Source organism: Rattus norvegicus, chromosome 15, assembly GCF_021556685.1.
Source record: "Rattus norvegicus strain SHRSP/BbbUtx chromosome 15, alternate assembly SHRSP_T2T, whole genome shotgun sequence".
Taxonomy (NCBI): Eukaryota; Metazoa; Chordata; class Mammalia; order Rodentia; family Muridae; genus Rattus; species Rattus norvegicus.
In genome coordinates, this window is record NC_141548.1 from 54,488,677 (window position 1) to 54,514,906 (window position 26,230).

The window sequence follows — 26,230 nt, forward strand, 5'->3', positions numbered from 1 at the left end:
TCTCAACAGGCCACTGCTGCCATGCTAGTTGGTAATTAGTAAAAAAGACTTTTTCTTTAATCCTTTTCTGATACACACACCTTGATTATTTCTTCATGTGACCACAGTATTTAATGAAAAGTAAGTAAAAAGACAGATTAATCTTCTCAGCATGATTGGCTGAATATAGAGGTTTGAATAATAACCCTCATAGGTCCTTGTTGCAGTAGGTGTGGCCTGGTTGGAGGAAGTGTGTCACTGTGGGGGGTGAGTTTTGAGGTCTCATAAATACACTCAAGCTATATCTAGTGTGGAAGAGAGCAGCCTCCTTGCTGCCTTCAGATCAAGACTAGAACCGTCAGCTCTTTCTCCAGCACTGCGTCATGCTTTCTGCCATGACAATAAATGGACCAAACCTCTGAAATTGTGAGCCAGCCCCAATGAAATCCTTTCTTTGTAAGAGTTGCTGTGGGGTTGGGGATTTAGCTCAGTGGTAGAGCGCTTGCCTAGCAAGCGCAAGGCCCTGGGTTCAGTCCCCAGCTCCGAAAAAAAAGAAAAAAGAAAAGAAAAAAAAAAAAAAGAGTTGCTGTGACCCCCATGGCCCTCACTTCACAGCCGTAGAAATCCTAAGACAGTTGAGTTTGTTTATTTTATTATTGATAGCTGGAGGGCATAAGGCATTCATTTGGTGGACGAGTTTGCTATTTAAATAGCTGCTATAGGCAGAGGTAGGGCTGAGGGAAGCAAGCACCTCCTGGTGTTGTCTCAATGCTGACTAACTCTGGGCCTTCACTTTGGGGGAGGGCACAGTGCAGGACCAATCCAACCCAAGCTCACATTGCCACGCCTCCCTGCCGTGACAGACTACATCTCTTTAAAACTCAATGAAGTGAAGTGAAATCTTCTCTCCTTTGGAAACTGAAATAAAGTTGCTGTAAAGTTTGTGTGCCCTATAACTTCCAAATTCTGGTGAATTGTATTTTATAGGATTCCCATTAAAATGGTAAATGTATGGTGTATCTGTAACTAGTGCACCCCTCCTGACAGGCTAAAAGATCTGTTTGGGCGAGATATTTATAAAAATTAAATATTCTGCTTGTGATTTTGCATGGCTAATATTTTAGTGGCTTTTTCCAAAGACTGCCTTCTACCTCTGTGCTTCAAGCTGTCATTCTTTCCTGCTTGTATACCGTCTGTTGAAACACTACAGGGCACGTTCTTCTTTCAATGTGACCTCTGGCCTGTACCTTCTGGTCAGAACGGCAGGCGGTTGGCATACCAATCTACGCCCACCGGTAGGTGCATTAAGCAGTAACCTGGCTGTGCAGGTGTCAACAGCACACAACATAAGCATATCCAAGTAAATCCCAACTTAATTTATGTCCAAGTACAAAATGCCAGTGCCCCTGTGATGACACAGTCTGCAAGGGAGAGGGTATCGGATGGAGGGCAGGCAAATAGAAAGGGTCTGAAGCTAAATCTCACTTCTTTTCTGCTAGGTCTGTGTTGATAGATATTTCTAAGTTTGTTCACGGAGAAGGTATCCCATCCATGATGCTGTCTTCTCCTCCCAAGGTCTTGACGACACAGTCTGCTATCGCCTTGTAGATTTGTACAGAGCAGAGCAGCCTGGGAGAGGTGGTTATCACCACTCCTGAGTTCCCAGGGCATCTTGGGCTTAATAACTCTATCTCTTTTTCTGCGAACTCTTGGTTTGTTTTGTTGGCTCTTTTTCAGAGCACGAACTGTCCTTTTCTTATTGATTGCTAGGTACATTTCACATACTGGTCCTGTTATCTCAATAAGCCTTGCAAGTCTCCTTTTCTCTCTTGTGCCGTTGAACTTGATGGGCTCCCGGGAAATGAGATAAATTGTGTTACTTGCAGCTGGGAAGAAGATCCGCTGGGAGGACTTCCAAAGTAGTGCTCTCCTGAATGAAAGCGTTGGGATCAGCTGGGGAGTTGGTGCGTATCCTCATAGGAAAGCATAAGGAGTGTGCGGGAGGGCGTTTCTGAGCATGCTCAATCCCAGACATGTGGCACATTTCAAAAGGGACAGATGGCAAACCCAAAGGCTTTTCGGTAGAGGATTTAACATTATACTGAGCAAAGTTTACTCTAGGAGATCTGAAAGAATGTGTCAGGGAGACTCAGTGACCTTGGTTTATTCCTTTTAAGTTTTTCCGAAGAATTTTACCTAGAACACAAAAAGGAGCAACTTGGAAGACTCATCAACAGTATTTAAACGAGGTAGGTGCTTTCTCTGTTATGCATGTAATCATTTGTCCTAAAGTGTCTAGCCCCTGCCTCACTTCAGGGAAAGATTATATATATGAAATTATTACTTTTGAGGTTTCATAGTAGGAAAAAAGGGGTTTTCCATACTTAAGACTGTAAATAAACTCTTCCATGTTTTCTAATGAACTAGTATTTCATATTATTATACTAAACATTTCATATTTTATCTCTGAATCTTTGATCCATGGGATTGGAAAGCTTCTAAACAGTGTAATTTATTTGAAGATGTTTAGGGCCCTAGGAAAATGGAATTATTCAAAGAAAGGCACTTGTTCTTAAGCCACAGCTTTAAGAGAAAAATGAATGTCTAATTAGAGTATAAGACACGCAGGCAAAGACCACGACTAAACCCATTACGTCGTATGCGAATCTAAAAAGTTAACTTAAGACCTAATTTTCAGTTTTCAATAAGCTAATATTTGCTGGACACCTATTGTGTGCTGAGGCACTAAACATCTCTGTGTGGAAAAACACAAGCCTGAAGACGAACTAGTTCCAGATAAAGACGAGTCCACTCTTAGAAACAGAAGTAAAAAATAAGCCGGGTGCTCAGTACAACCCAGAATAAAAATGCCCTCGTCTCCCAGACGCCTTGATATTTACAGCCCTGCAGAGAGCTGTTCTGCCTTCTCAGCTGGGGCCACACACCGTCTGGGGAGGAACTCGCTCTTCTGCGCATGAGCACACTTCCTTTATAGCACAGGTACTTATTTTCCAAGAAAAGATCAAATGCTCTTCTGGGCTGGAAACACCCACTAGGCCCTGGTGTTCAAGGGCTTTTCTGCTCGCATTCCAGACATGTCCTAACCCAACCTAGCCCAGAGAACTTGCCCAGAATTTCAATGCAATCCGCCAGTTGCTCTAGGGTTAAGAGAATGTACCAAGTAGGGGCTGGTAGGGGAAGATACAAAGTGGAAGGTAGGAGAATGAGCAAGCCCGGGTCTAACTGAGTCCACGACACTGCAGGGGATGGACTTAATATCAGACCATAGCGGGATCTTTGCTAGAAGTAGACTTCAGGGACTCTGCCTATCAACATGTGGGTAACTGAAGTGTTGCAATGGTCATTTGCTTGGGACTCTTTTCATTGACTGTGTATCAAAATACCGTGTTGTACATCTGATACTTACATAAAGATGTGAAGTCCCGAAACCCTATTCACAATGATTCTGTAAAGGGGTTGGGGATTTAGCTCAGTGGTAGAGCGCTTGCCTAGCAAGCGCCAGGCCCTGGGTTCCGTCGCCAGCTCTGAAAAAAAGAAAAAGAAAAAAAAAAGTAGGCCACAATGATTCTGTAATAGTTATTATGCAATACTTGGGGTGACACTTTGACTTGAATTAATATTCCCTTAATATCCGTCATTAACAAGAGTTCGCTGCTTGCCAGTCAGAGATGTGGGTCATTGCCCGCTCTCTGCGACTTGGCAGAGGTGTTTGAACAGATTTAGGACCTAGAACTGATTCGCTACCAAAGATAAATGATGCCTCTGAAACAAGATCAGGAGCTAAAGAACCGGTGTGAGATCCAAAAGGTACCTTTGAGGTCTTTGGGCTCAAGTCCTTATTTTAAAGATTGCTGCTCAGGCCCAGAGAATCCTGAACTTAATGACACGTTACTCTTGTTTTATCTTATCATCACACCGGTAAGTGAAAAGGCTTCTGAGCCCTCTCTCTTAATTATATTTAACTCGCATGGTTGCTACTTAGTTTATTTATTTTTTTTTTAATGTGTGTGTGTTTAAAAGCAGGAGGGATACTCTGGTTTCTCTTCAGATCATATAAATCTTTCGCTTTTTACTAAAGCAGGAGGGATTGGCTAATATTCTAAGTCTATGTGCCGGAGGACAGCCACTGCTAACCGGAAGCCATATCATCAGGGTAAAGGTTGGAGTCGGTGCCAGACATCACAGCCCATTGGGGTTCACCACTCAGGATGTGCAACTGTGGCCTGATCGCCTGACTTTTCTGAGCCTCGGTAACAGTTATCTCATAGAAGACTAAAGAATATCATGGAGAGCTGGTGAGATGGTTCTGCACATGAAGGTGCTTGCAGCAAAGCCTGAGGGCCCAAGTTCAATGACAGGAGTGCATATGATGGAAATGTCACACACACACACACACACACACACACACACACACACACATTATATATATATAATATATACAATATGTAATATAGAGTATATTACATATACATAGGTGTATGTATATGTATGAGCTTTAAAGTTATACCATGCAAGGTAAATCTGTTGGGATGATGAGGCATGGTTATATGTAGTTATCAGGAACTATTTGTATATTACAATTGGGAAAATACTCTGTACATTTTTGTAGTATATAATACCTTTCAGATACCATATACATTCCCCAGGCTACCAGAGATACTTTATTTTTATGTCATCATCATCCCTGTAGAGAAAGGAAAGGTTTATTTCTGCTTTCCAAGTTCACAGTGGTAGATACCTTGTCCCAGCAGGGGACTGGAGGAGCTGAATCAGCAGCTCCAACAAAGGAAAAGGAAGCAGAGTTAATTTAGGGGAACCATTTCAGAATAAACAGCTAGATTTACAAGGTGTATCTCCGAGAACGCTTTGATGCCTGCGTTTAGAGAAGTACGGGTATGGAATAATTGATGTCTATATTGGCAGATCAAAGTATTCCAAGCATTGCGGGTTGAGCAGTGAAACCCTTCTCACTTTTCCTACATTCAGTGTGCATATTTTGTAACCATAATAATAATTTGTCCCTGCACGGGTCCTTTCATCTGGGGAGGAGCTCAGAGCACTTTGAAGATGTTAATAAGAAAAAGACCTGCTAATTAAAGTCGCTTAAAAAACGAAGTCTCCAGGTCGGCAGGAGGGAGGGCGTGGGTGAGAACAAGGAGGTGAATAGGGACAAAGTAAAATGACTTCTCCATATGAAACCTGGGACTTTGTACCCAATGACTGGGAGGTGGTGACCCAGAGGTTTGTTGCTGTTCTTGCCTGTCATTTCTTTAATGTGCTGTTGGATTTCGTGCAGCAATAAAGTGGCTTTCTCTGGACAATCACAACAGATGTCAACAGAATAATTCAACAGTCTGTGGTTCTCTTGACTTGAAGAGCACACACTGACCCAGAAGCTTTTTGTAGAAAACAAAGAGAGCTATGTTGGACATTTGCAATGAATTTTAACATCATCTGGCAAAATTGTAGAGTAAACCCAGAAAGGCAAGCTTAGAAGGACAATGACTTTCCAGCTCTTTTTGAAATTATTATAATTAGGGTTCTTTTGTTTGTTTGTTTGTTTTCTTTTAATTTGGGCTGTTGTGTTTTTGAGACAGGATCTCACTAAGTAGCCCAGGTAGGCTCCAATCTAAGGTTCTTCATCCTTAGCCTCCTGAGGGCTGGAATGACACTAGATAGTGTTGTTAACAGTTTTGCTTCCAGAGGACCCAAGTTCAATTCCTAGAACCCACAGTGTGCCACACAACTGTCTATAACGCCAGTTCCAGGGAACCCAAACACACATACTGCACAGACATATATGTAAGCAAAGTACCCATGCTCATAAAGTTAAAAATAAATAAATAAAATGTAGTATAAGTGGATTTAAAACAACAATAACCCCCACCCCCAATATCTGGTCCTAAGGAGATGCTGAGTGGGTAGAAATGTTCACTATGCAAGCCTGGGGACCCAAGTTCAAATCCCCAGCACCCATGTTAAAGGTCAGACAGGTAGTAGGAGCAATTGAAATTCCAGTGTTCCAACAGGAAAATGGGAGGTAGAAGCAGAGGAGTCCCTGGAAGGTGGAGAGTTCCTGTCTCAAACAAGGTGAAAAGTGAATACACACTGACCCAGGAGGAAGTTGTCTTCTGACCGCCGATGTGTGCACCGTGGTACTCTCCTACCTACACTCATTCAGATGCCAGGGCTGCGGTGCGGGCCTATAATTCCAGAGACTCAGGAGACCCAGGCAGGAACGGCAGAGTCTTGTGTGACTTAGCGAGACAGTTTCAACGTTAAAAAATATTAAAAAGATGTAACTTAGGGTCGAGTGTTTGCCTGGTATACACAGAGCCCCTGGTTTACTCTGCAATAAATAAATAAATATAAACAAATACATTTTTAAAAAGAAAGAGAGAAAGAAAGAAAGAAAGAAAGAAAGAAAGAAAGAAAGAAAGAAAGAAAGAGAGAGAGAAAGAAAAAACTACTCATTGACTTGAAGTCTGCATTTGTTGGGCAAGTGACCTAATATCCCAAATTTTTCAACTTCACTGCTTTCTCCTGGAACAAAGTCTCCTTTTTTCAAGAGAAAGCATTTGGCCAATTCAAGCCAGCTCCCTAGGGAATCTCCCCAGGGCACCTTCCAGGGCTTGGCTTTCTAAACTTGGTATATTAATGGGCTGGGACTGTCTCCCTGGCTGACTCTAGAAGCTGTCCGAATCTCACTGGTAACTTCTAGACTTTTCTGGTTTCTCCTGAGGCACCAACCCTTTTCAGTTGTAAATCACTTTCCATCAGAATTCAAGCAGACAGCTTCCCTGGTTCTGGAATCCCTTCTGTTCTTTCTCTCTGACCTGCTAAGTTCTCAGTCGATTGAAACCCTTGTCCCCCTGGAGATGGTCAGAAATAGCAGGCTACCCAGCCCAACTTCTTCAATGGTCTCATAGCTAGCTAGCCACACCGACCAACTTCTTCAGAGATCATCCTCTTGATTTAATCAGCAGGGCGGGGGTGGGAGGTGGGATCTGTTTCCCACAGTTTGTGTAGGTTGGCTTGCTGCCAGTGTGTTTCAACCAAAAGAAAACAACACTCTAAAATAGAAGGGCAAGAAGAAAACTGGATATAATGAGAGCCTGTCTTGCTGAGGTCTGGTCTGGGCTTTTTAACTAGGACTGATTCGAGGCTAGTCTTGGTTACACAGACTTGCCTGCAAGTCAGGAGAGGGGAGAATACCCTCTGGTGGTAAAAATCTATGTCTGCACCGAGTCTCCTAAATTCCCTTTGTAGGCAAGTTCCCTACCTGAACGTGGACTTGGCTATGCATGCCTACCTTTGGACACAGACATCTACACACAGAGAAGCTGACTCAGTCATACCCTTGAATGACACAGAGAGGCACAGCACTAGAAGGCCCACTCCTGCATGAAGGCCTCTTTTGTCCTGGGTTCTTGTGTAATGCATTATGCAGATTCAGATTCTGAAATTTATCATATTGTTTCATTATGGGAAAAGATCTTTATCATGTGTCTGCGTGCCCTTCGTTAATGATGAGTTTTGTCTATGGCTATGCTGTGTGTTTCAGGCCCATTTTGTTTTTCAAAAGGATTAGGAGTTTTTGTTTCCTTTTTTTTTTTTTTAATTCCATTTTAGTTATTAGTGTGTGTGCTCATGTGTGTACGCATCGGTGCATGCAAGAATGTGTGTGCGCTCGCATGTGAGCCCGTGTAAGCATGTGGGTGTGAGGGGTGTCTCTCCTTCTACCATGCAAGTCCAGGGGCTCAAATTCGGCTTGTCAGACTTGCCGACAAGCACCTTTATCCACTGAGCATCTCCCCGTCCTGATGTGAGATTTGTTTGATGTTCCTGGTATGGTTCCCTTCTGCTTTGTGCTTTAACATTCAGATGGCGTCCGTAGCCAGGCTCTTCAGTCTCCCCGTCAGTGTTGCTCTGCAGCTCTCAGGCTGATCAGTTGCACGGAACATGATCAAAACAGATGCTCAGGCTGTGCGCTGAGGCTGAGGGGCAGGATGCAGCGTTCCCTGGAAGTCAGGGTTCCTGTGGGTGCTCAGCACGTGCCTTCCTGAGGTTGCGCCTTTGGCTTTTCCTTTTGGGAATAATGCCAGAAAGGTCACTGTTTCCACTTTGGAATATTCCTTTTCATCCTTGCTTTGTGAGAACTCTGCTAAAAGCCGTTTCCCTTGACCGTTTGTTCTAAGCCAGAGACAGCCTCTGAAGTTGGGAGAGTTTAATCAAGCCAGGGCCCCTGCTTGACACCTGGGATGATTGGCTGCCCTTGGCACTTGTCATTAAAAAGCCAAATATCCTTAGCCAGATGGAGGCCTTGGGCCGTTCCCTTAACAGGGATTTGCTCCTTGCAGGGATGCTCAATGGCCACCTTGCAGGGTGAACAGCCTTCCTGGCTTGTCAGATGCTACGGTCAGATATTTCATTGTTAAGGGCAGGACCTGAAGCAAAGCAGGTGATTTCTTCACAGCAGTGTGGGTTTCGGACCACACAAACCAGTCCTCTCATTCTCCTTGGTTAGTTATTCTTCTTTTCCTTCTATCTGCCAAGTGCCATTCCTGATGTTTCACAGTGAAATCTACGATCCTCAAAAAAATTAATTACACTTTATGACAGTTTTCTCAGCTTGTGGGTTGGACCCCTTTGGGGGTTAGAATGACCCTTTCACAAGGTTACCTAAGACTGTCAGCAAACACATATCTACATTCTGATTCATAACAGTAGCAAAATTACTGTTACGGAGTAGCAACGGAAATAAGTTTATGGTTGGGGGCTAACCTCTTTTGAAAAGTGTTAGCCATGGAAACCTTCTCACGCAAGCTTAAAAATGATGCAGACATTAATTGAGACAGGCAGGCCTCTACTGCTCTACCATAACTCAGCCTTGTTGTACGCATATGCTATGCAAGGCTGGGAGGGAGGAGCTGCTGGGAAGACAGATGTTCCCAGCCCAATTACCAGTGTGTGGGTGTAAGAGACCAAAGAACAAAGGAGGGCGGTGGGCGGGGACAACTGGGAGAGGCTTAACTCAGGAAGTGGGTGTGGAGATAGCAGAAGAATCAAAAATGAAAGCCTGAGAATCGCCCTTCCAAGCTGAGGCTCCAGGATGCCTGTGTGGAAGTTGCGTGAACTGCTATCCTCAAAACTGTATTTCGGATTACCTGATCAGTTTAAAGAGGCCACGAGCACACAGCTCCTGTCTCTGTGTTGCTGCTTTTCACAGGTTGTAGGCACAGTGCACACAGCTTTCCAGACAGAGAAGAAGTTCTCCTATCCATTCCCTCTGCCTAAATCAGGCCTGGGGTTTCTAAAGCATTGCTCAACTGCCATACTTAATAGTTAGGGTGCAAAGTATTAGTGCATTGGCAAAGTCTGTGGGCCTACTCCACCCTTCCTTCTATTGAATCTGGGACTGGGTGGATCAGTCTTAGAAATATGAATGAGGAAGCCATCCTTCGCTCCTATAAATAAATGCTGGCCCAGATAACTTGGAGCACCAGCCCCATGGCTATTTTTCTCACAAACACATGAACGTACCCATATGAAATGACTGGAGATGATTCCTTGTCAAGGCGGCTGGCAAGCTCAGCAGTTAAGAGCACCTGCTGCTCTTTCAGAGGACCTGGGTTCGATTCCTAGCACCCACATGGGAGCTCACAACCATCTATAACTACTTCTGGGGATCCAACACCCTCTTCTGACTTCTGTGAGCACCAGGCATGAACATGATACACATACATACATACATACATAGAGACAAAATATTCATGACTGTGTAGTAGTGGCCCACTCCTCTAATACCAACACTCAGGAGGCAGAAGCAGGCAGATCTCTGTGAGTTCTCGGCCAGCAGTGTGACTAGTCTACAGTGTGACTTCCAGAATAGTCAAAGTTACACAAAGAAACCCAGTCTTGAAAAAACAAAAGACCAATATATTCATTCATACACTTAAAAATGAAGTAAATAAATCTAGAAATCTCTAAACAACAACAACAAAAAACAAAACAAAACAAAAGAAGAACTTGCCAAAAGCAGGACTTCGACGACCGTGTTGAAGATCAGACATGCCAAAACAGTAAAGTATCACAGTTCTAGCAAAACTGCCTTTTCTTTATAAGAACTCCTGGGTTGGGGACATAAAACTAAAACAAAAAACGAAAGCAAAAGCAAAAGCAAAGAGGCAGTGGGAGGCAGACTTGTTTGGGGTGAGGGGTGGGGTGGGGGAAGGGGGTAATAGAACCATATTATATGATATACAGGTTATGATTTTATACATAATATAGATATACATACATTATATATTATATACAGGTATGAAACTGTTCAAGAATATTTTTTAAGAAAGGAGGCAGGGCTCCTTTAATCCCAGCACTCAGGAGGCAAAGGCAGGTGGATGTTTGTGAGTTCAAGACCAGACAGAGCTGTATAGGGAGACTCTATCTAGAGTGGGTAGTAGGATTCTCAGTGTTTGACTTGGGTATGGTGGTTCATATCTCAAAGTCTCTTACATTTGAATTTTGCAGAAACTGGTTCAGGGCCCCTGTTAGACATGGCCTGACTCACATCACCTGCTGTTGATGCTGTCCGAGCTGTGAGACTCTCTACACCAGCTGCTCTTGATCACCTACCTGATGCACATTTCCTGTCCTCATCCAGTTTCTCCCTTCCCCTCTCAGCCCTTTCTGTAAATGGAGCCCATCCATTCATGATCTCAATGATGCTGAATATCCACCTCAGCTCCCACTGACATTTCCCCTGTTAGCCTACAGGCCTTGCTGCCTTTCTCACGCTTAGGGAGGTATGACTGGGCTCATTCTGATCCTGTGCCTAGAACTTGAACTTCAGCCACAGAGCTAAGTGACTTTGACCACCCTCCTGGTTTTTGTTGGTTTGACTTGAGACATAGATCGATAACTTCTAATCCTATGCTTGGAAACATGAAGGGAAATTTCATGACACACACGGCATGGATTGATCAGACCCTCTCCTTTGTGAAAACACTGGCTTTCTTCCTATGGTCACTGACTGGTCTTTTATCATATCTTTAGCCAAGACTCCTCCACTCATTCTGTTTGTTGCAGATGTCCTCTTGCTTCTCCTTGTCAATCACTATATTTAAAAAGAAGTGCACTTGGCTTTGCCCTTGGTGTTATCAGTTAGATCTCTATCAGTGGAATTGAATACCAAGGCTTGGTACTTGCTATTAGGTTAAAGGTTTCGTTGGAGAGGGCCCAGTTCTTTTAATCAATTTTTAAAAATAAGACACTGCTTTCAAAATCTTGGCTTAAAGGGCCTTCCTCTGAATTAAGAATACTTATCTCTGGAAGTCTGAGAAGTCCCAGACAATATTGGCATCTCCTAATTCTACCAGACCAGACAGCTGTCCCTCCCTGGAGCTGTGCACTCTGTCTGGAAAAGAATGTGGACAGTCACAGTAGGCCACCTGCTGTTGTGCTCAAAGAGAAGCTAGCATTTAGATCAAGAATATCTTTTTAAAAAAATTTTAAAAGGCAGGGGAAGAGTATTCTACCTCCCTGTTCATTTACATGCCACAGCCAGAGTCTTGCGTTCTCTGAAAGTTCAGTTAGTTCTGGTTCGAGGCTTGAAGCTCTTCGTGTGTTGCCAATCATTAGTCCTTCTTGCATTCATCTAGAGCAGAGAGAGCTGTCATGCAGAAACAACCCAGTTTCCAACCATGGGTGAGAGGCACTGAGGACTCAAATAACCAATCTGGGCAGCAACATGATGCATATGTAACCCAAGGTTCCACATGGTGGTCTCTGAAGCACCAGGCTGGCTCCTGTAAGTGGAAGACTCCTGACGCTGTGTGAGGGATACTGCCTATCCAGGGAAATCTTATCCTTGGCTCACAGAAGGGGGCTGACTGCAGGCCACACTGTCTATATAAGGGTAAGTGTACTGGGATGCGTTCTTCCTGAGCCAACTTATTTCAGAGAATGGTCACGAACATGTTGAACTCTTGTGCTAGAAAATTTCAGGCCTTGGTTCTATGACAATAGGCTTATGACCTCATCTTGCTGTGACCCTGTTTCCTCCTTAGTAAGGAGATCAGTAAAAGCCTACCCGCTCAAGAGCAGATACCTCAGAAATGGACTGAGCCCATCCCTTAGAACCCAACACACTCGTGTGCAATACCCAAAACACATGCGCATGAACAAACATTTCTTTTGTTCTCATTTATTTGCGAATGTACTTGTTATGAGACAAGATCATACTCTGTAACCCAGGCTGGACTGAGATTCATCACATACTCCAGGCTAGCCTTGGGTTTCGGGCAATCTTCCTGCCTCTTGCTTGGTGTTGTTATTATCATTGTGGATTACCACCCCAACTCTTGTTTGTTCTTTTGGAAGGCTTCATGCTGGGACTTCTCATCCCATAAAAACAGCAAAGGCCGCATGTCAGTCATCAGGTATGAGATGGAAGCCTTCCTTCCTAGTTAAGGAACCTCAGGGCCGGACCTGCCATTGAAGGGGTTAGGAAAATCAGGAGACAAAAGGAGGAAACATTTCAGTACCCTTGAAAACATCTGCAGGAAACCCGCTTGCGTGTTTCAGTTTCTTAATTAATTCTTTGATATAGAGTCTCGCTTTTTGGTTTAGGCTGGTCTCCAACTCATGGCGATATTCTTGTCTCAGTCTTCAAGGTACTACAATGTCAGGCATGATCCCCCAGTCTGGGTTTGAGCGTTCTGTAAGTCTGTCCAGTCAGGAGCACACACCCTACCACTCCATGCTGGAAATCATATCCACAGCCTTTTGATTAAAATTTCTCTCATGCTAAAGCTTAGGTCTACCTAACTGTGTGTGTGTAAAGATATTTGTTTATATAAAATTACACACACACACACACACACACACACACACACACACACACACACCCTCCATTCTTACTCTGTTCCTTTCACCAGGACTCATTTTCAGGTGCCTAGTGCTCTGCTGGGTACTTCTGACCTAATCCTCATCTTTTGCCACTATGGTCATATTGTATGGTCTCAAAGCGAGATGATAGAAGGTATAAAGTATGGTTCTCATGTATAAAAGTAACACTAGCTATGTGCATGACTGCTTAGTAATTACGCCTAGTGGCCTGCCAGCATAATAATACAGTCTGCATCATTAGAATCATAAGCTACTTTATTAATCCTTATTTGGAATTAGCATATGTCTATAATTTTAGCACTCTGGATGTCTTTGAAGGAAGTCAAGAATCCCAGGCAAGCTGTTTCAAAAAAAAAAAAAATGTTTTCTCAAGACCTAGGATGATGATACCAGTGCCTCCTGCTGTCCTAAACTCTTACTTCCTGGAGGCAATCTTTTAAAACAACAGGGGTAAAAAGCCACGAGTCTCATATTTAATCTCCAGTCACACTTGAATGACAGCCTACTGTGTAGAAGATTTTATTTTCTTGATTTAAAACAACAACAACAAAAAACAGATTATAGAAGTTGTGTCGGTAACTCAGCAGGTAAGAGCATTAGGTACACAAGCACACATCCCTAGGACCCACATGGGTGTGATCATGCATATCTGCAACCCCAATGCTTGGGAGGTCAAGACTGGAGGATTGTAAGAGGCTACTGGCCAGCAGCCTAGCTCCAGGTTCAGCCGGAGGCTCTGACTCCAGGAGATGCGAGATAAAGCAGGATACTTAAAATCCTCCTCTGGTCTCTCCACGTACATGAATACATACACCCATGCACACACTGTGCGCCTGCACACACACACACACACACACACACACACACACTCACACGCCCACACACACACACTCACACGCCCACACACACACACACACACACACACACACACACACACTCACACACACACACACACAAAGGAAAGTCTCTATGCTGCAGTTGTAAATGATAGAAAAAGAACGTGTCAGAAACTTTGACCAGTTTTTCTCGTAGGCCTGGGGTGATTTGAGATGGTTTGGTTGTCTTGGCTTCTCACTTGCTCACCCTTTTCTGTTTGTTCTCCACCCACCAGGGGAGATTCAACCTCGGACCTGTGCATGCTAAATATAGGTGTTACATCTCAGTTACACCTAGCTTTTTTCTTCATAGCTTTTAGTTGAACCCCATTATGTAGATTTTCCCCCCTAATCCTTTTCCTGTGCCTGCTTCCAACCACTGTGTCCTTTCTCAATGCCCTTTGGAGAGACTAGTCCTGCGGTCCCATCACATGGCGTTCCTGAGGAGCAGGGTGCTCAGTGCCTGAGGAAGACATTTTCTTCTCTGTGAAACAGAATGGGGGAAAGGAGGACTCAGTGTCCTGGTGTTTCCTGCTTTGGGGTGTCGTTATCTATAGAGTTGTGGAAGCAAGCCGCTTTGCAACTTGAGACAGAAAGCCAGAGAATCACTGGGAGACTGGCTCATCCCCTGCTGCTGTGCAGAGGCTGAGAAGACTTAGTTCAGCACCAGTTCAGATTTATCTGTGAAGTTCACGGCCGCTTAACATCTCTACTCATCAATACTCTGTAACACGTACATTCAAAACACGCCTTTGTCTCCTATTAACCAACTAGTTTCCTCAGTCATGCTAAGCACACACCCTTCAAATAGTACCAGGATAATAACAGTTTACATAGGTGCCAAAAAGGTTGCAAAGAGTGCCCTCACTGGAATCCTGTTGCTGTTACCTTTTGACCGCAAAACATTCTTTCCAGGGGCATTTGAACTCTTGGCCCTGCTGCAGGGGTTGTTGCTTTGTTTGGGTGTGGAGCCATTGAGAGGTGAGACTGTACTGTAGAAGAGGGTCACTAGGGGCATGCCCTGTGTGTGTGTGTGTGTGTGTGTGTGTGTGTGTGTGTGTGTGTGTAGGATGGAGGTCAGAGGGCACGTTAGATGTCATTCCCATCTGTCTTTCTTTTTTATTTCTTCTCTCCCCCGCCCCCCCGCCCTGCCTGTCTCCCTCTCTCTCCCTCTCTCTTTTGAGATGTCTCACACTGACTGAAACTTGCCAAGCAGGGTTGGCCCAGAAGTTCAAAGGTCTCTGCTGTCTGCCTCCCCAGCAATAGGATTATAAGTGAAGGCTACCCAGCTGCTGCCGTTTACCATCATTATTACTATTATTATTATTATTTATTGTTATTGTGTATTCTAGGGATCAAACGGGGCCTTGTGTCTGCACGCTCATCTGGGATGCTGGTTCAGGAGGCAGAAGACTGATAGGTAAATCTGAGTGCTCAGCTTGAGGTAGGCCATCTATATCAGCCTCTCACTATGCCAGGCTCGGAAAAATTCATAAACTTTAAAAGAATGAAAAATATTACTTAAAAAAGAGTCGAATAAATCATAATTGAAAGAAGTAGTGCAGTGAGACTGGACTTTTTTCCAATTTTTAAAAAGATTTTTTTTAAAGATTTTATTTATTCATTTTATATATGATGAGTACACTGTAGCTGCCTTCAGACACAGCAGAAGAGGGCATCGGATCTCGTTACAGATGGTTGTGAGCCACCATGTGGTTGCTGGGATTTGAACTCATGACCTCTGGAAGAGCAGTCAGTGCTCTTAACCACTGAGCCATCTCTCCAGCCCTTTTAAAAAGATTTAATTAATTTTTTTCACTTATTCACTTCATATCCCACTCACTGCCCCCTCCGGGTCACCCCTCTCCCACAATCTTTCCTCCATCCCCCTTTCCTTCTCCTCTGAGCAGGTGGGGTCTCCCTTGGTTATCCCCCAGCCCTTGCACTTCAAGTCTCTGTGAGGCTAGGCACTTCCTCGCCCACTGAGGCCAGACAAGGCAGCCCAGCTAGAAGAACATAGACAGGCAACAGCTTTTGGGACAGCCCCTGCTCCAGTTATTCGGGACCCACATGAAGACCACGCTGTACGTCTGCTACATATGTGCAGGAGGCCTAGGTCCTAGGGCTGGACTTTGGAAAGTTACAGTCCTGCCCGGCGTGATGACACACACTTTAATCTCAGCACTCAGAAGCAGACAGATCTCTGTGAGTTTGAAGCCAGCTTGGTCTACCCAGCGAGTTCCAGGAGTCAGGGCTGCACAGTGAGATCCTGTTATAAAATAAAACAAAGTAAGTTATGGCCCAGCCCTTGATGCAATCTAATTTCTGCTCTCTGCTTTGGCAAGATGTGAACAAGTTGAGCCATGAGCTCTAGACACAATGAGACGGAGTCTGAGAGGAGTAAAGAAACCTACTCAGAGTCTGGGGATAAAAAGAAGCCGAGTCACAATCAGAACTCTGGCCTGTCCTCAAAGTCGCACTTTAAAACATTTCCTTGCATCTTTGTTTTATGTCTCTGTGTGGGCATGTCATTGCATGTGTAGAAGTCAGAGGGCAACTTATGGGAGTCAGTTCTTTCCTTTCAGGTGGGTACCAGATATCAAACCTAGGTCATCACACTTAGTGGCAGACACCTTTACTCCAAGCTGTCTCAGGGGCCCATGAAGTTCACCTGGCATATTGTGCCACTTCCTTAACACTTAGAGGCACCTACATGGAATAAGCTTCTGCAAACTGCAGTGAGCTGGCTTCTCCATCCAGTGCTCTCCTTTGGCAAGAACAGGAATGACAAACTTGGAGTCTGATGTGCCAATGTAATCATGTCCCAGGAGATGGATGCCCCTGTGCAAAAAACAGTCCTGGAGCTGTTTTCCCATGCGTTTGATTGAGAGCCTGTCTATATTCCTAAGCTCGCAAGCTCAAGTTCAGTCACCTCTTGAAAGCTCCTGTGTTAACACACTGCTTAGGGAAGGGAAGTTCTGCTCTGTCCCAAACCAGTGCGTTCAGCTCCTGACTGCTCTACATATTAACACATGACTCCTGGACATGCCCTCTCTTGTTCACCATACTCTGCAGGGCTCTCAGTAGGGATCATTGCCCATTTCTTGCAGGTGTTGATGGGGTCCTGTTTCATCATTTAATCCCATCAGTCTCGAACTTGGTATCCTCAGGGTGTACACTCTTGGTGTCTCATGGCTGCTGACCAAATCAAGCAGTTAGCTCCCCTGAAGCTTGCAAACAAGCACATGCTAACTCCACTCTGTCATTACAATGGTTGCACAGTAGCCCAAGAAATGCATAACCTTGACTACCTCAGGAAGGTGCTTAGTTTATCTGTCTGTTTTATTATTTTTCCAAAGATTGTGTGTGTGTGTGTGTGTGTGTGTGTGTGTGTGTGTGTGTGTGTGTGTACTTGTGAGCATGTGCCATATGTGTGGAGATGCTCACAAAGGCCAGAAGAGGGTGTCAGATCTCTGATGTTCGTGCTGAAAGTGGAATCTGTGACCTCTGCAAGAGCAGACAATGCTCTTAACCCCCCCCCCAGCCTTCTCTCTAATCCAAGCCCTTGCCTTTTCAAGGATGCTATTCCAAGGACAAGAACGAGGTACCCAGGTCTCTGTCCTTCTCAGAGCATGTGTAGGCTCTTTTTATACAGATACTTTTCCTTTTCTCTCAGTGGTTGCTGTTGGCATACAAAGAAATGGATTTCATTTACAACTTTTTCCTACACACACACACAGTTAACATGTTCTTATTCTTCATACATATGCACTGTTATTACCTCCCCCAACCCCACTCTTAGTTGGTTTCTTCTTGAGCTCTATAAGGTCATTTTGTTTACTCATTAGCAGCCTTCTCTACTGGAGGTATAGATGACTTCTTAGAAAAATTGGTTAGAAGAGATTAGAGAAAGGGTAGTTCAAGTTTTTTCTTCTTCCCAATGACCACTTTCTTGGGTGATATTTCTTTCTAGACTGTATCACATCCATGTTTCCAATGTCTTAGCCTCAGTAGCATACTCCTGTTTCCAAAGACCTAGAAACAGCAGTGTGCCTGTATTTCTAATGTTCCAGACACAGTAGCACACACATGTGTCCAATGTTCTAGACACAGTAGCACACACTGTTTCTAGTGTGCTTTAACCACAACAGTCTTTCTGCTTCACTGTACCCTCTGAAGTCTTCCAGAACAATCTTGCTTTACTTTCCCCGGACAATCTCTTGCCTTTCATCTGAATGCTTCACAGATCTTAAAATCAAAGGCTTTTTTATTCTTGAATACCTCAATTTAATCAATTGATTATTTTCTTTTGTGGAACATCCTAATACCACAAACACTATGAGTGCTTTGAGCCCTTGTAGGCTTGACCCAATAATGGCTCAAATATCCATCTTGTGCTAGTCACAAAGCCTCTTGGGTAGAAAAGCTAACATAGCACACAATCTATTCTAAACACTGTAAGTATTTCCACCTATGCTTTTTGACTGAATTTTCAAAATAACTACTCCCTGGGCAAAATAGTATCTACCACGTAGTAGATGCTCATGGAACATTGGAGGAATGAGTGAAGAACTCTTAACTTCCATTTTACATATTAGAAAAAAGTCATAGATGAATGGGGATAGGTAGCACACATGTGTGATTCGGCACTTAAGAAGTTGAAGCAGGAAGGGCAGCAGTTCATTCCACAGTGAGCTTAAAGCAAGGCTGGGCTGTGTGAGATCCTGGAGAGTTCCCATGCATGGGGAGGGAGGTGTATGGTGGAAAGGAGGGAAGGGAGAAAGGCCAAGAAGGAAGAAAGATCATCATGAGAGCCATCTTGTTTATTCCCAGCTTGTTTCTTCCCTGTCAGTGCCCGCTCTCTCTGTACCACTTGCCCTCAGAGCAGGAAAAGTTAAATCATTTGAAACCAGCTCCCAGGTGCCATCAGAGAGCAGCCCCAGGGCTTTCTAAATCAACACCATCAATGCTGACTTAAACCCCTCAGATAACCAAAGCCCTTTAATCCTGAGGCGTGACAGCAAAGGGCAAGGCTCCAGTTTTCTATCTACTGTGGATAAGAGTCTCCTTCATCTCACTTGTCTGGGATAGCAATTATCCAAACGAGTGTGGAGACCTGCCCAAGAAAACTCAGAGGGGAAAATTAATTGGACGGCTGTAGGTTGTGTAAGGACTCATAAAGTATTGACATAATCTTGGGCCTGTCACTGTCTGGCTGCCTTGTTAAAGTCAAGCTCCTTCCTGGGCTGTGGGATCTTTTGGAAACCCTTCTTCATCTCTATTCCTTGGGCCCCGGTCCTCCTCCTGTCTATGCGCCATTGTTGATAAACTGTCCTTGAACTTGAATGATGCAGTCTGCACCTGCTTTTCCTGACTCGCTGTTGCTCTAGTGGCGTTGGTAGCAGCCCTTCTACGGGCACCCCAGTCTTCGTTGCCCCTCTTTGCTGTTCTATGTGGGGTCTCACTGAGTAGCCCTAGCAGGATTGCTACTCCCCTGGGTAAGCAGGTTAGCCTTGAGTTTGCAGCAACTCCTCCATCTCTGCTCTGCGAGTGCTGGAATGACAGACGTGTCCCACCACACCCAGCCAACTTCCTTCTTGGCTTACCAAGTCGGTTGGCTATTGTTACCCTGAATCTTAAGCACATGGCTAAGCTTACCTTAATTCTCCCAACTTGTTTGCTCAAAGTCCTGGGTTTAATCTCAGCCTCAAAATAAAACTAGAGCAAATCGGCTGCTAGTAATTTTCCATAAAGCCAAGTGGGAGGTTTTGTAACAGACCCCCAGACCTTACTAGACCTCCAGACCTTAGCACAGCTGACTCCATGATAGAAGTGCCATTCAGGCTGTAAAACTCAGTGTGTCGACAGCACCAACTGCCAAAACTAAAACAAAGATTTAACCCATCAAAGTCATAGTTCTGGGAAACTCTCTAAATTTACCAACCTTGCTTTTTGGCTTCTATTGTTCTGCTTCTGGCTAACTGTTCTTGTTAACTGAAGTTTGTCAACCCAGAATATGGTTTTTTGTGCTCAAAAAGTCACCCCAAGAAAGGCGTGGGGCTACCCTGGGCTCCTAAACATCGAATATAGTCATCGACTGGCTAATAAAACTTCCTATTGGCTTAAAGCCACAACCAAGCAGTCTTTGGTGTCTACCCCATAACAGTCTTGTTTTTGTTTCGTTTTTTAAGTCCAAGATGTTGGGACTTGCGTTTAAACTCTCAGGACTCAGGAAACTGAGACATAGCCTTGGGTTTGGGACCATTCTGGGTTATGTAGTGAAAGGCTGCCTAAAGAGAAAAATAAATAATGTAACGACCCTCAAATTGGTCACCAAATGGGGCGATTTGGTGCTCAAAACAGAGCCGGGCCTGTAGTGGGCTCTATCATGGAGCTACTCCTGAGTCACAAGTCATATTTTCATGAATTCTGTTTGGGTAGTAGATGTAAGATAGCTGTTTGACTTATATCAATTAATATTTATTTACTCTGCTTTATTATTCACCCTATCGAGCTTTAAAATTTTAGTGTGTCAGAGCTCAACCTTTTTGCAGTTGCTGGATTTTATTTTGTTTTTGCCTTTAGATTGGGTCTCACTCTGTAGTTTAGGCAAGCCCTGAGTCTTTATAAAGTCCAGGTTGGCTTTGAATCATGGCAATTCTCCTGTCTTTGCCTCCTAAGTGTTGAAATTACAGGTTTAAGTCACACCTCCTGAAACAGTTCTTTTTTTTTTCTTTTTGAGGTTTTCTCGTTAAAATGGTAGATTAGAAACTGCTCTCAGATGATCTGTTTAAGGAGAAGAATCCATGCACAAAGGAGAGACTCTACTACAAAGGGAGAAAGAGGAAGAGTTTAATCCACAAAGATAGCAAGAAACTGAGGACAGTGGTGAGCAGCCACACCTTTAATTCCAGCACTCAGGAAGTAGAAGCAGGTGAATCTCTGTGGCTAGCCCTAGTCTAGAGAGATAAGTTCCAGGTCAGCCAGGGTGACACAGAGAGGCCCTGTCTTGAGAAAAAAATAAATAAACAAAATAAGAACAAGAAAAAGAAGAGCAAGAAGCCACCAGAGCTCCAGAGAGGAATGGAGACAGAGGAGAAACCAGACAGCCCTGGTAAAGAGGACAGCAGTCACACAACCCTACAGTCTTCACAAGCTGCTGCTTTTGGTTAGACAGATTCTTCTTTTGGAGAGTCGTCTACAGAGTGGAATCCCATTCTGTTACTCTGTGAGACTCTGGCCTACCTTGCAGACCTGAGAACAAAAGACAGCTACAAGGCTAAGAACCTGGATTCAACTTCCCACAGCCCCAGGAGAAGACAGCCCTGGGCTGCAGCTTTGAAGAACACGAGGTGGCCAGCTGAAAAGCTCACGCAGAAGGCTTGCTTAGCTCAAGTAGTGACATAACACTTCCCCTCCCTCCAAGGGCCAAGAGCAGTTCTCATTATCTAAGAGCCCTGGAGTTGGAGAGTCCTGAGCCTGAGGTCAGCAGATGGATGAACTGCTGGAGCCACCTGTCTGCTCGTCAGTGCCGTAGAGTTTGAAGGACATCCCTCCAGCTGGCTCATCTGTACTTTGGCCATCTGGAAAGTATGGAGTAAGTCTACACAAGGACAATCTCAGTCAGGGCTTTAGCTGCCTTCCCACACTTGTCAATACACTTGAGAAACACCTCCTTGCTAAGACACTTAACAAATTGACAGCAATGCCTGACAGTAATCCTCTTCAAACTGTTACACAAAATAGTAAGGAAAGCCACACTATTGAGTTCCTTCTCTGCAGCCAATATTACTGTCATACCATCATTGCATGTGAATAAAAGAAAGAAAACAGCAGATCAGTTATCCTGGTGAACATAGAAATGAAAATTCTCAATAAAATACTTGTTAATTGAACTTAAGACACAATAAAATCATATATCACAAGCAAGTTGGTTTCGTCCAAGAATAAAAAATTGATTCAACATATACTAGTCAAGGAACACAATATGACAGACAATGTGATTTAAGGATAGGCAGCCCATGTTCTTAGTAGATACAGAAAATTTCCTTCATGAATGTCACCATCCTGTCTCAATAAAAGTTCTAAGGAAACTACAAATAAAAGGAGTGGGACATGTTGAGAATGTGGGAAATAAGGGATGAGAGAGTTGGGGTGGTTGTGACTAAGATACATTATGAACATGTACGAAATCATTGAAGAATAAATAAAAGATACTCTATTTTAAAAGGAACATATTTCAACACAGCACAATAAAGGTTGTAATGACAAACCATGGACAACATGATCAATGGGGGAAATTGAAAGTGAGGTGCTTTTTTGTTGTCTAAACTGTGGAATGACACACTCACAGTGTGGAAGGGCACCCACTCTCACTACCCTTATTCAGTATAGTGCTCAAGACCTTAGCTATAGAAATAAGACAAGAAAAAAAAAAGAGGGATACAAATAGGTAAGGAAAAAGTTTAACTATCTCTATTTGTAGACAGTATGATTTTATATTTAAAAAAAATGAAGATTCCACAAGAAAACTCTTAGACTGGAGCAAAAGTTTCAGAAAAGAAAAATGAAGCAAAATTAACAGACAAAAAACCAGTAGTTGTTCTTTATGCTAAGTGAGATGGTTTGAGTGAGAAATGGCTCCCATAAATCCAGGTATTTGTACTCTTGGTCACCAGTTGGTGGCACTGTTTGAAGAATGTTTTGAAACCTGTAGGATATCTAGTCTTGCTGAAAGAAACACATTACTGAGGGCAGATTTGGAGAATTCACGGCCTGGTTCCACTTCTGCTTCACTCTGTCTGCTTCACACTTGAGGCTGAAGACATGATTTCTCAGCCTCCTGCTCTGGCTGTCTGTTGTCATGGTTCCCCCACCGTTAGAGACTCTCTGTAAGTCATATTAAACTCTCATAAGTTCATTGCATTCATGGTGTTCTATCACAGCAACAAAAGGTAGATGATACAGGGTGTGGTACCAGGAGTGGGGTGTTGTTATGTAGAACCAGACCATGTTTCTTTTTCGAGGAATATGGGAGATTTGGTGACATTGGATTAGAAAACTAGCTAAATGTTATAACCAGAATTTAATGGGCCATTCTAGCAAGAGACTTGAACTTATGGAGAAAAATGGGGGAAAAAACCCCACATTCAGAATAGCTTTAAAAATGTTTAGCATGTAACATAACTGAGGAAGTAAATGATCTTTTTAAAACATGGAGGAAACAATTTGAGTAATATGTTAAAAGATTAAAAGACATCTATAGATTGGTAGATTTAATATTGGAGAAAAATGACTAGATTTTGAAAAAATGATCTACAGATTCAGAGCAGTCTTCATTAAGATTCTGATGATATTCTTCTTAAAGATATGAAACAAAACAAGACCTAAAATTCATGTGGATGTATGAATGAACCCAATAGCCTAAGAAATCCTAAGCAGAAAGAATAATGGGAGAGGAGACATAATACTTAATCTCATATTATGTTATAGAACCATAGTGAGAAAAACTACATAGTACTGTTACAAAAAAAAAAAAAAAAGACTCACAGACCAATATAATAGAAAAGAGGAACCAGAAACAAACCCATACAACTAATGCACAGAATTTTCAACAGAAGTGTCAAAAATAAACATTAAAAAGGCACCTCTTTGGGGCTGGGGATTTACCTCAGTGGTAGAGCGCTTACCTAGGAAGCGCAAGGCCCTGGGTTCGGTCCCCAGCTCCGAAAAAAGAACCAAAAAAAAAAAAAAAAAAAAAAGCACCTCTTCAACAACTCATTTTGGAAAAAACTGATGCTCACATGTAATAGTTGAAACTAAAGGTAGAGTGATAGGTGCCTAAAATACCAGCACTAGGAAAGCAGAGATAGGAAGGGCAGGAGTTCACAGCCAGCTTTAGCTATGTGAGGCAGAGGACAGCATTGTCTACACACAACACTGTTTCAAACAAACAAGTACACAAACACATAGAAAAAGAGAACAAAATCATACCTGTATTTCTCATCTGATACAAAAATGAATTAAAAATAGACCAAGAATCTTAATCTAAGACCCAAAACTTTGAAACTGAAAGAGGATAAACACTTCAAGGTACAAGTATAGGCAAGAACTTTCTGAAAGGACTCTAACAGCACAGAAGATAATCCAAGAATTGACAAACAGGATAATATGAAATTTAAAGAGTTCGGCACAGGGAAGAGAACACCCGTCAGAGTAAAGAAGCAGTCCACAGAAATTTACCTGTGGGGTAAAGTCTCTGCCAACTGTATGTCGGCACTGGGATTAATATTTCAACTATGTAAACAACTACAAACATGAACTATCAAATGAATAAATAGTCAAATCAATAAATAGGCCAATGAGCTAAGTTGTAAGCCTCCAAAAGAAGAAATCCAAATGGTCAATAAATATTTTAAAATGCTCAACATCGTCAGCCATTAGGAAAATGCAACTTAAAACTGCTCTAAGAGTTCATCTCAACCCAGGAAGGATGGCTAACAGCAAGAAAGCAAAACAGGGTGGGGTGGCACATGCCTTCCCTCCCAGCACTTGGGAGGCAGAGACAAGCAGATCTCTGAGTTTATGGCCAGTGTGGCCTACACAATTGGCTGCAAGCCAGTAGGGTCAAACCATGAGAAGATTTTGTTTTGTTTCATTGAATGTATAGGGGCTGGAGAGATAGCTCAGCAGTTAAGAGCACTAGCTGTTCTTCTAGAGAATCGGGTTTGATTCCTAGCTCTCTCACGGCAGCTCACAACTGTTTGTGACTCTAGTTCAGAGGATCTGAAGTCTTCTCCTAGCATCTGTGGGCATGCATGCACTGCACAGATAGACACACAGCAAAAGACTCACACACGTAAAATAAAAATGAATACTTTTAGAAGCAGGAGAACTAGAGAGATGGCTCGGGGGTTTAGAACACTTGTTGCTTCTTGCAGAGGACCTGAGTTCAACACTCAGCACCCACACGGCAGCTCACGAACATCTGTGACTCTAATGGCAGAGGTTCCAGCATCCTCTTCTGGCCTCTGCAGGTGACATACACGAATGTATGCATACATACATGCAGGTAAAACACCCATACACATTAAATAAATCTTAAAAAAGAAAAGCGTGCATTATGAAATTTAAAAGAGAGAGAAAGAACAAGAAACAGAAGGACAGAGCATGTCTGCCCACAGAGAAAATCCCTCATGCTGGAAAGACTCCCCTTGGGATCTTGTGCAAGCAAACTGACAGTGGATTACCTGAGTCCAACCTGAGGGGCGAAAGAAATGCAGATCCATGCTCCTGCGGTTGCACAGATGAACTTGATTAAACTTCACCTTTCAACAAGTTGGCCCAGAGAGAGGCTGAAGAAGCACATAAAGAATTCACTTCAGAGGATGAGAAATACTTCTTACGATCACTTGGAGAAGACTGGAAGAAGGATGTCGTAGATATCAGATAGCAGATTCCATCATTAGAGGGAGAGAATAAGTTTCTAAATACTCTTCGAAGAGGAACAGTTCTTTTCCAGTGTTTTCCTAATTAGTTCACCTGGATTTCAACTCTGAACTCACTATGACGTAATGGATAACATTTTAATACAATTGACAGGAAAGAAGTAAATTATGCTGTCCAATCTTCAAGATGCACAATATTTCTATTTATCAGTTCTAAATCAGAAGTGCTGAAGCCCAGACCTGGGTAAATGCCTACTCTTTCCTACGGTGAGGAGGTATGGGTGCTCTCATGAAGCTGGTAATGTCCTGTTCATTCCTGCCTTTTGGCTCCATAATGTAGTTTCTGAAGAGTTTGGAGTGGGAGTGGATATCTTCCGGAAGCACCTTCTGTGGGAATGCTATGCCACAGCAGACACCCACGTGAACAAAGATCCCGTGGCAGCATCCAGAGCTCTGCAGATCTTGGGCAAGGCTTAGAAAACACTGGCTGAATCACCAAAGGAATAGAAGGACTTCTATGCATGGCAAATGGTCTTACGTATTCAAGACAAAGCCTCCAGCAAGAGTAAAAAGAAATGAACAAATGTAGTAAAAACATAAAAATAAACAAAAATCAGCTCAAGTATTTGAAAAGTATAACAAGATATAAAGATGCTGTTTAAAAACAGGTAAGATAAGCCTCAGATTTATGGTATAAAAGGAGATGCTTATCTGATTTCTCCTTGGTAGGTATAAATTTAGAATGCTTAGTGAAACCATTCTTTTTTTTTTTTTTTTTTTTTTTTTTTTGGTTCTTTTTTTCGGAGCTGGGGACCGAACCCAGGGCCTTGCGGTGAAACCATTCTTAAATTCTAAGACATAAATAACTAAAATTCTGACTATCTATCTATCTATCTATCTATCTATCTATCTATCTTTCGGCCTGCCTGATACCTTGTTACACAGTACAGGAGGAGGAAGACATCCAGAGACCTGTCCACCACCATGCTATGCAGTGTG

The 26,230-nt window shown here is 43.2% G+C and overlaps 1 long non-coding RNA gene and 1 pseudogene across 1 annotated transcript; both read left to right on the forward strand.

Annotated features, from left to right (window-relative positions):
* Window positions 1-2,051: 2,051 nt before the first annotated feature.
* LOC148001041 (uncharacterized) lies at window positions 2,052-21,709 on the forward strand. Its single transcript, XR_015638940.1, has 4 exons — window positions 2,052-2,228; window positions 4,079-4,295; window positions 15,137-15,228; window positions 20,527-21,709. It is a non-coding gene; the product is annotated as an uncharacterized LOC148001041 (long non-coding RNA).
* Window positions 21,710-24,276: 2,567 nt separating this feature from the next.
* On the forward strand, window positions 24,277-25,810 carry Tyw5-ps1 (tRNA-yW synthesizing protein 5, pseudogene 1; annotated as a pseudogene).
* The last annotated feature ends 420 nt before the right edge of the window (window positions 25,811-26,230 follow it).